General features: G+C 38.6%; 1 long non-coding RNA gene across 1 annotated transcript; it reads left to right on the forward strand.

Moving 5' to 3' along the window:
- The first annotated feature begins 7,516 nt into the window (after positions 1 to 7,516).
- LOC117245137 lies at positions 7,517 to 10,549 on the forward strand. Its single transcript, XR_004499412.1, has 3 exons — positions 7,517 to 7,551; positions 8,928 to 9,014; positions 10,234 to 10,549. It is a non-coding gene; the product is annotated as an uncharacterized LOC117245137 (long non-coding RNA).
- The last annotated feature ends 692 nt before the right edge of the window (positions 10,550 to 11,241 follow it).

Here is an 11,241-nt window from a genome sequence, read left to right on the forward strand (position 1 = left end):
GCTTTCTTTTGAGGGTCTTAATTATAGTGAGAATCTGAGTGGCAAGGATTGATCGGGTATATCAATACAGCAATGCACAAATGCAATCCAGAAAGATCATTTTTTAAATCAAAGGCAGGATGTGGTAGAAGGAGCTGCTCTTTAGATTGATTTGTGTGCAACAAAGTTGTAAGTATTAATGCTATTATAGATGAAGCTTAACCTTTGCTTAAAGCTGAGGAGTGTAGTGTTTACTTTCCACATGTTAGGGGAAAATAAAAAAAATAAAAGAAAAGAGCAGCTCTATCAAAATGGGTGATCCTGTCCCGAGCCCAAACAAAGGTTCTCATTTAGTGTTGTTATGAGCAGAGATGCAGGTGGGAGAGGGATGAGGAAGTGCCATAGAAACAGGCATGGGAAGGAGCCAGCAGCCAAGAATGTGACTGAATGGGCACAGGCAGCCCAGCTCTGTGAGCCTGGGATCTGGCAAAAAGCAGCCAGGAGCTGTAAGGAAAAGCCCAACAACCAGCCCCCTGTTTGGGTCCTCCAGTGTCTCAGAAATAAGGGTTATTCAAGAAAGGGGACAGCATGACAAAGACACTGGCTTCCACTTTCTTTGCTACTCAAATAATAAGGACCCTGCTCTTTTATCTTGCAGTTCACATCAAAACAGAGTACCTATATTTACTGCTGAAGCTGGAGAAATATCTTCAAATTGGCATTTCTTAGAAAGTAATTGTTAAAATGAAATATAAGTAAATCTGAGTAACGTGTTAAAGCCAGAGAAAGTGTGATGGACTGGACTTGAATAAGAATCAAATCTTTGCTCTTGATATAGTCTGTAGAAGGATTAAGTAACTTTTTAAACAAAGTATGTTGCAATTTGTGCCACAGTTTTGAACTAATGCCTGCCTGTATAGTTATTAATTTTAAATAGCTAAACAGTCATTTTTTCACTGTGTAGGAATTCACCATCAATGCCCATAGTACAACAGGGCCATGTGGAGAGCACCAATTTTTCACTTTAATCTGTGCCATATACAAACAGGTGAAAGCCAACAGTGAAAACATCTGGCTTCAGATGTGAGTTTGTACTTGTTTTAAAAAGAATAAATCAACTTCTCTTACTAGATAACCAGGAGCAGCTATAGCTGTACACCAATGCTGTGTGGTGAGAGGCAAGTGTTCAGTTTAATCAGTATCTAGTCATTATTTCACAGGGGAAGTAAGCTGGACATAACATAATCTTTGGCAATATTCTCTCAGAGTTTAAAAGAAAGCATGCTGAAGTCTGGGTACGTTTTTGTTTTGGTTTTTTTTTTAATTTTTGCAGATGAAGAGGAATGGAATTTTTAAAGACAAATAACATGGATGCATTTTGGTATGTCATTTTTGTCATTAACAATGTGGGGAACAATGAAGAGCAATGGGGAAAGTCTGCAGTTTGATATGCTCAGGCTTGTGTGGAAGAACTGTGCTGCTTTAAGGGGGACAGAAAATGGTGGGCCCTAATATTTGGAAGGCTCATGATGCTGAACAGGCAGTACAGTTGTTCTACTTTCTATCTAAGGCTAACTGAATCATAGTTGGCTAATATCCATCACAAATTTTAGAAGGAAATAATCCGATTTTCTATTAAATAGTTAAAATACTACATGGGATGCAGACTGAAGCAGCTTCTCACTTGTCTTCCTAATGCTTTCAGGGGCAGAAATTCTGACTTTTTCTGGGCTTAAACCTAAACCAGAGCGGGCAAGACAAGGTGAAGATAAAATCCCAGGGTCCTGACATCGGCTGTCCCTGGTGGTAACCAGGAGCTCATACTCCTTCCTCGCACACCTTCCTCTGAAGCAATCTTGAAAGCAGAGAGCAAGAGGGCAAAGCAGGACAGCACATCTCTGGTATGTCACTGCACACACCTGACAAACCCTCGTGGCACATTTCACAGAAAGCTGCTCTGGCACTGAGCTAGACGGGGCAGCTCACGCTCTTGTGGTGTGGGACAGCTGTCAAGGTGGGTTAGTTTTAAGAAATGAGCATCTGATGCTTGAAGCAGTGCTTACCCAGAAAAGCCCTTTTGCTACAGTTTCTGTCACTTGGACTGTATTGCTGAGAACTTGTTCAGTCTACAAAGAACAGCAGGGGATTCCCCTGAGGGTCCAAAATTTGGCATAAAAAAAAAGGACATTGGTGTTTTTGTGGCTTTTCTCTTCAGCCACAGAATATTCAAATATCTGGTCAGTCCAAAGTAAAAGTGTCAGGTGTCCATGTCATCTTCTCAGTTGTGTTTGAGATCTATTTTCTTTTTGGCTAGAGCTAGCTTTGAATTTCTTGTGTTGGCTTAGTGAAGACTTCATGTGAAGCCTGGGTGGGAGAGCTGAAGAAAATATGGTTTAAGAAGCAATTTATTTGAGGCACACAGGAAAGGCACAGGCAATTGTCACACAGCCAGTGAAGTTTCTCTAGCTTCTTCATGTGTGGTGTTATGATTTTCAAAAAGAACAGCTTTTTGGTGATGAACTCTGCTCTCAAATTATTAAAAATGTTTTTTAGAAGAAAATCTTCCTGCCTTCCATTTAAGAATGACTTTTCTGGTTTTACCCTCCTATATGAAAATTGAAAAACTGAATAAAATGAAACAAATACAATTGTGTATTTTGCAACAAAATATTTAACTTCAGCAAAACCAAGGAAGTGAGTACCAGCATCTACCTGAGAAATAGTTAAAAGACAGAAGACAGGTTCTCAGTTCTGCTTTTGACTTCATGTCTAGGCCTTCAATTCTTTTTTCAGTCTTTACCCATCTGTAAAGAAAGGGAAAATACCTATCTTAAATAGGAAATGCTCTTGAGATCAACAGAGAAGTGCATCAAAAATCCATCCCCCTAAAAGGAAATTAGGCTACATTACTGTATTCCAGCTGTACAACAACAGCCTTTTGGGCTCATCTACTCACCTTCTACTGGTAGGTGAACCAGTAATGAAAGTAACTCATCTGGTGATGAGTTAAAAAAAAATATTAGTCATTAGAATCTGTTCAAAGTATGAATTTATTTCTGCTAGACCAAAAACATACTGAGATTTCCTTAGGGTTACAGGACTTTTAAAAGTGGAATTTTCTGCCTAATATTAGTTTTAATGAGGAAATTGGATTTTCTCATTTCATGTGTATATACTTCAGTTCTTCTCCAGCTTTGTTCTCTAACTGATAGGTTTGCAACAACTCTGCCAGAAATGTAAAGGGTAGGTTTTCTTTTGAGCAGCTGAGGCTCTAAGGAACTGATATTGAGGCAGCAGACACAGAATATGTTTTTGTTATATTTTGGTGGATATATGGACTAGAGTCTTCTTTCAAGAGTACTTTGGAAAGTAATTTCTTCTTAGGGAATGAATCTGGGGTACAGTAACTCTGGCATTTTGTGTGCAGCTAGGACAAGAAAGAGATTCCATTGCCTGTATTTACCTTCTCATCTTATTTTGTCCCTTTTTGGATAGCTATTACAGGAACAAGCAGCTGAAGGCAGGCTGATAGGTTTGAACTTTAATTTTTTTAATGATGAAAAAGTGAGACTGCAGAGATAAATAACTAGAGAACTCCAACAGATTGTTCTCTTCAGATCTCAGATTATGTTCCTAGCTCACATGATGCATGTTTTTTCCCTCCTCCCACCATGTTAGTGTCACCTGATCCTAAAAAGTAAAGTTATACTGTTGTGTAAATCACAGATGAAAATTATTCTCCAGTTATTTCTTGTCATACCTAACAATCTTGTTAATGCTAGATGCTGGACAAAATCCATTTTACTCTTTGACAAATGTTATGGGTCTGCAAGGGAAAAAATGGCACCTGAGTTTTGTCAGAGGTCTGGTGAGGCTTATACAAAATAAAAGGATGGGCTTTGTAGAATGAGACTTTACCTCTCCTCTGGGCCAGTTCTGTGTTCTGGCTACAGCTGACCTTTTGTTTTCTCCTTCACAATCAAAAGCAAAACTGATTGTAGATTTGGGTCATTGATTGCCAGCTGGTAAAAAATTTGAGGAAAATATCATGATTATAGTGATCAGTAAGGAAGGGAAGGTCAATAGGAGGTGGTGGGAGTCCAGAATAGATTCAACCATTCTTACTGTTCTTTCACTCACTGCAGATAAAACTCTGGCTGTACCTTAGCTCATCTAAGTGGGGGCATGATGGAAAATAGCTCTCCCTGATTACTGATTTGGGGTGGAGGCTGTGGTGGACAGAGAGATCAACCAGAAGCCTCATGGCCTTTTCCTTCTCTTTTCCAGTGTTGTATAATGGTCTCCTGCACTCGACTTGTACCAGAAGAGTCATTAAAGATCAGAAATGTATAAACTCAGGAAATCTCAGAAGAGGGAAGGTGTAAAATTCTGTTCAGACACAACTCTTCAGACTCCCAGAAAAAATTATCATGTCATTAAGTTTCTACAGGTGATATCCCAGCCTCTTGTACCTACCTAATGGAGTTTCCTTCTCAGTTTTCTGGAGAGAAAATGCTGTCCAAAGCTTCATGCTCTAAATTCTCTTTGAAGCCAAAATGCCACACAGGAGGACCTTGACACATGAACAAATAATAATACATTAATTTCAGTCAGTGGAGATGGGCATCTTCATTTGCAGTAGAGAATTGTTCTGATTTCACTGTGTTAGCTATGGATATTCAGGGTTTTTCCTGTCCTGAGTTGGAGCAAATTGTTTATTTTAAAAACAATTACACTTAAAACCCAGATTTGGATCTGTCCAATCTGTTTTGACTTGAGCTCTCTTAAAAGAAAAATAAAAATATCTAGTGCAACATCACCCTGTCCAAATTTCTAAACTGTTGAGATACTTGTGTGGCTAAACAATGACAATTTCCTGGATGTGAGATGGAAATTTTTATTTACACTAGGAATGTTTTAATGAGGGAGCGTTTTCAGAACTTTATTTTTTTGATTGAGATATTTCTGGTTGGTTAAATTCTCTGCATCATCTAATTTTTGAATGAAAGGATATCTCTGTCATTTTTAGATTAGTGGTATTTACAAAATTGTGATATATCTAAATGCTGTAACACTTCTTGACAACATCTAGGTGTTGATGGAAACAGCTCTACAGTGCAGCAAGAAATGTTTTTCATCACCTCTAAAATGACTTTGTCTCAGAAGTATTGACTTCCAGTCTAATCACTTTAGAATGGTCTTCAACTGCACTTGAATTATCTGCACATTTTGCAATTGCTTAGTCTCTTCCTATTTTCTCACAGAGATTTTATCATAATTATTTCTCTTGTTTTTATGATTTTGAAACACTTGATCTTCTGTAGCTTGCACTAATGTTCTCTTTCAGTCTGAAACACAGGAATCTTGAACCCCCAAATGATGCTTGTCCTTTCTGTTTACAGTTGCTTTAGTATGTGTATAGTTCATGTTCTGGTTGGGCACTGCCACAGGTACCCTTCCTGACAGCTCTAGGTGTGCACATTTGACAGCTGAAATCGTGCTCTGGTCCACATTGACCTCTCCAGCCTGTTAGGCAAGTCTGCTAGATTCTAGTTTAAATTTGTAAATCCTTTCCTGACACTGAGATCCAGGTCAGTGATGTCAAACTTCATTTGGTGACTTAAGTAGGCACCAGTGGCCATGAGCTACAGTACTGGTGAAAATTGAACTTAGCACCCCACACTAAAGTGTTCAGTGTATCTGTCATACTGTGAGATAATTGCTGCTGTTTTCTTTTATAATTACTGCACGTAATTAGATATGACATCAAAGCTCTCTTGATCTCCAGCTATTCAACTTTAATCACAAAGAGACTCTGTAATGGTACATCTCTTTTGGGCACCTAGTGCAAGTGAAAATAAGCTCCTGGAAGTTCAAATGACAAAATATTTTACTCCCAGATTCCCCAACAAGTGAGGGTCTACACTGTGGTGCTGTACAGGAACTCCTTGTTTTACAGCACCTTTACCATGACTTTAATTAAAAGTGCATATGAATTAGAGATGCCTCTAATTCCAATTAGAGGTTGGAATATGTGACTGAGTGAGTGAGTGAGCAGTAGTGGTTTATATTTCCCTTGTTTCTTCCCTTAATACTTTGGTCTGAAATATCTGTGGTACAATGTGCCAATTTTTCTCCTGTCTCCTAAACATATGAATATTCAGTCCAAGATTGTCTGCTACATGTCTGGTGCTTCTTCTAACACATTTCCTTTGGGTTTTTTTAATGCTTCTGAACCCAAATCAACCTGGGATCCTGGGATTTCATATCTCCTTACAAACTTTTACCTCAGCACTTTGCCCTCCTGTTGCCTGGTCCTAACAATTCACACCTTACACAGGCTTTCTTCCTGTGTACACCTCTAATCCTTTACTGTAAAATATACTTTGGGTTGTAAAGATGAATACTTATTTGAAGCCAAAATGTTATCTTTGAATTCTTTGAATTAAACATTTAGAGTCTGACATTGACTCTGTCCAGCTATGCAGGCTTTGTAGCTGTTACTTCAGTGCAGATCAACTGTTTTCTTTTCTATCTTTTCCCCCATGTTGAAACGTGTTGCAACTCTTCTGTTTCATTGAAGTGTATCACACACTGAGGGCAGGTTCACACCTGAAGGACTGTGAAGTGTAAAGCCTCGTATTATCAGTCTCCTTAGGCAGTTGGTAGCTGCTGTGTGTTTTGTCTGGGGCTGGTTTGCAGTTCTTTCCATCTGACACTAGCTCTCAAAGGCTTTATGCTAGGAATAGCAGAAGAGAGAATTATTTTCTATTTATAACATCTGAAGAAGGGAAAAAAACATTTACATCTGTGAGGGTTTTAGAAAATTTCTCATGCGTTGTAGGTATAGTTCAAATGATAATGCTGCCTATATATTCTAACACAAAATTTAAAAAAGAATGAGATAACTTTCTTCTAGACTGGACTTTTTTTTCCCCTCAAAGCGAGAGAGTAGCTATTACAGAGGAGTGAATTTGTAACATTCATCTTCCTTACATAAGTAATTTTTCAAAGAATAGAATATTAATGGGACATCAGAAGATCCCTGTTTAGGTGGAGAGGAAAAAGGGAAGCAAATTCTGAGAAATTTCAGTTTTCTGCTCCAAATGTCAGTGCAACTCTGCATTACAATGCAGCACACACCATTCACACCTAAAAGCCTCTGTTCTGAGGTTCTACAGTTTTCATCAAATGCCCAGACAGCATCATAACCCTCTGCAAGCTTGCACTGAATAGGCTGGCAATGATCCAAATGCTGGCAGAAGCACTTACACAAACACAAAATGTTAGCTTTTTCTTCTCTTTATTTTCTGCCAGACACAATTCAGCAGCATTCCAGATGACAGGCCTTCTGTTAAGTAAGGGGAAGGGAGTGATGGATGCCTTCAGAAGGGAAATCATGCTGCTGTGGCACCAGTTAAGCATGGTCTTCCTCTCTGGTTTGTTCCAGCCCCAGCTGGTTCTACTTAGCCACCTGATTTAAATGATCAATGATGATCAAGCCCATCCTGTTTGCTCACAGCCTCAAGGCCTTTTAAGAAGAACCCAAAATGATTCCAGTGATCTGAGGAGGTAAAAAGGGGGGAAACCAAGTTAGTGCTGGGAAAAGGGGCAGAGTAGAGGGGGGAAAACTACTGTTGCCACAGCTAAATATGTACCATCCCTTCATGCTGCATCAAATTACACTGCAGGATGTTTTCAGTTAAAACTTCTTTAGTAGCAGAGGGTTTTATTTATCTCTGTCATTTAGGCCCTCTCTGTAACTTGAAAATGAGCTGTGATGCTGACATAGTTGTGGGGACTTTTTTGGCTTTCTGTGGGGTCAAAGGGTACATCAGTGTAAGGAGGAAAGAAAACTAGCTCATAGTAAATTTTCTTCCAGAAGAAGTGGAGGAAAGACTGATTTATCTCCAGTAAAGTTGTTGATGGATGTCTCATGTATTTAAGTCCTATTTTTAAAAGCATAGGACGAAAGGATTTGTTTCTGAACAATACCTATTATACAGGGTGTTTTTATGCCACTTCCTCTTCTGTTCTTTGTCCAGCACAAGAGAGAGGGGCTGAAGAGCACTAATGTCCTAGGAACTGTTGATTCTCCTCTAAAAATCACTTAGAGTGACCTTGCATTTCATCAAGAGATGTGTAAAATTTCACTACCAGCAAAAAGGAAAAGCTCTAGAAATATACTTTAGTCTGCTTATTTTTCTCATTCCCTGCAGACAGGTACTGTGGAGTCCTGAAGAGAACAAGGCAGTAATATCAATGTAGAAAGATTAAGAGCAAATGGTCAAACCTAATAAAAATAATTTATTAAAAAAATAGGATTTAAACCAAATCTTACTGCATTTTGCTGTAGGAAAGGTCACTGCAGGTGACACATAAGGTCTGTCTGAATTTAAAGACCTTGGTCTTAGACCATGCATGAGTTTTCTGTGTGTCCTACTTCACAGCTAGGAGCCATCCATGGGCAGTGTCCTTCCTGCTGTTGCCAGCACAGCCTGATGCTAAGCAGTGTTCTTGGCAAGCACAGGCTCTTACACTGTTACTGCTGTGGAACTAAAGGGTAGAAATTAGGTGTTACATGCAAAACAAACTCTGATGTGGCTGTGGAAGGTATAAGAGTCACAGAAATGGTGAATGAGGAGTGATTGCTCAGTGTCTCTCAACAGGGCTACAAATGTAACTCACTGGTGGTAGACCAAACCAAGTATGAGGCACATCCTCGCACAGCACACACTTAGAGTGCTCCAGCTGGTGCCACGATTTTCATGGTCACAGAAGTGGTTGGATCAGTTTGAGAAGGAAACTCTGTTCAAGGATTTTTAAATGCAAAAATCCTGGGCAGCCCATAAGGTCTCTGCTGAGCAGAAAGGAAGAGTGGTACTGCAGAAGCATCCCTACTTGTCAGCTCAGTTCCTAAGGCTCCTAAGGTTCTTTTGTTTCTACAGGTGGGCAGAAGACACTGGGTTGAGCAGACTTGAGTCTACATGCTCTTCTCACAAAACCCTGTAGAAGACAGAAGGAAGATACAGAAGGTGGGGTATTTTGGATGTGTTTTTCTTTGAAGGAGAAAAAACAGCATTGACAACTTCTGTGGTCAAAATCTGTACAGTTAATTGCTAATTGTTTTCTTTTTTAATGGCTTAAGCAATAGATCTGTGCTAGACTTATAATTTTTTTTTTTTTATATAGTACTTTTACCCTCCTTAGGTGGTGATATTATGGTTTAAGGAAAAGCTTTTTTTTTTTTTTTTTTTTTTGGAAGTCTTTGACTGTCCTATGTGTGTTTAAATACATATGTATGTATATATATTTACATGAACTTGAAAAATCAGTAGGGTTTAACTACCCTGCCATAGTGGTAGCGGCATCAGGTACATCTGTTTGTGACAGCTTCTTTTCCTTAAAGTGTGATGATTGCATAAGCTGAAGAGTAGCAAGTTAAAACTTTGACAACTTGAGCCTTATTTTATCCTTAGCTGGGTTATTCTGAAAATTCAGGGAATAACACAATATTCACCATTTGGGCTTTGTATGAGCTTCTTGTGCTTGCAAAAACAAGACAAATATCCAAAATGTAGCTACCCTATGAAAACTCATTAATAATGTTTGCAAAGGAAGCAGGGTTAGGATAAGCTTTCTGAATTTCTATGGTTCCACAGTGAATCTGGTCATCTACAAGCTAAGCTCAGAGCACAGGAGTTTACGTGGAAAAGATGTGGACAATTAAGTCCATTCTTCTACTGCAGGCAACAGCAATTAGATCATGAAAGTATTAAAACCACATTTTCTCTGGCTTCATGTTATCCAGAAAAACTGATTTATGCTCTGAGTCACCAAGTTGCTCTTGTTGCCTGCCAGTTTCATGCACTTGACAGACAGTTTTTAGAATGTGATCAAGGTCTTCATCATTATTTAATAATAAAATACTAATTTATTGGGAAAAAACCAAAACACAACAGATAAGGAAAAGAGGTAAGGTGTGTTCATGAGGAGACAGCAGATATTGAGGTCAACACTTCAGACATTTCCTCTGAATAAGAGCAGAAGCTGCTTTCAAAGGATACTTGAGTAAAGAAGAGAGACTTCACTTCGGATACTGACACTTGTGTTTGAATGGCATTTATGGACTTAAGTGCCTAGCTTTGAATATTCACATTTGAAGACTATACTTTCTTTGTTAACAAGCTCATTGTACTAGGACTTAACAATAGGATCTTGCCAATTTTATTTTTTTTTTTCTGTTTGCATTAGACCTGGAATAGAAAAGCTTAAATGACCGGTGTGGGAGAAAGAATGCATTTTGTAGCTGCATGATTTACAGTAGTGGCCTGTTTCATCGGTATCATCACTATGTGAAGAAAGAGAAAAATGTGAGAAGCAGCAAGAATAGATCATTATAACAACAGCAGCAATGTTCTTTATCATTTTGGACTTGTCACTCTTTCAATGATTAGGTACTTGGCCAATATATAATTGGTGGTATGTTTCAAAAATTAATGGATTCAATGCTTTTTACATGCAAGCAAAAATTGTTAAAGATATTCTATAGGAGTTTTTTTTTTATTTTTGAGGAATTATCCAAACAATATTGGATTTTTTTTATTACTCCACATTTCTTTTGATACCAGGATTTTTTTTTACCTAACTTTTAAAATATCTCTGTGACACTCCTGTAATTGGTTTATGCTTCTTTTGCCATTTACTATCTAGTTTGGAGATATGAAGAGGTTAACAGAGAAGATATTCCTCCCTATTTTTCCTTTCTATTTCCTTTCTTCTTCCCTGTTTCATACTGCTAAGAGGAGTGCTAATATTAAAAATAGATGAGATGTTGTTTTACAGTTGGTAATTCAGCTCCCCTTGTTACTAGCTGAATATTAATCTCTTTGAAAATGCTTCTTGTTCTTTTTGTAACAAATCTTCACCAGTACTGGATGCTCTGTCAGACAGAGCCGGGGGCTTTGACTCTGTGCCTGCTTCACTGTACCATATCTGCATCCTGTAGATAGTCCAGCCCCATGTCCTAGAATAGCCTGTGTTCTCCTGAGAATGGTCTTGTCACATGCAAGCCCATTTAAGTTAGGGTCCTCTCTCTGATGTGGGACAGTAAGGTCTAACAGAAGGTATGGGAGCAGGCCTGGAATTAAGTATATTTTCCTAGAATTCTCTTCCCAGGCAGAGGAACTGGGAACATGGGGGCATCCTGAACCAATAAGAGGTGATTTGTATTACTAGCATTTTTATTTGTATTTATTGTGT

The sequence above is a fragment of the Parus major genome, chromosome 1 (assembly GCF_001522545.3).
Source record: "Parus major isolate Abel chromosome 1, Parus_major1.1, whole genome shotgun sequence".
Taxonomy (NCBI): Eukaryota; Metazoa; Chordata; class Aves; order Passeriformes; family Paridae; genus Parus; species Parus major.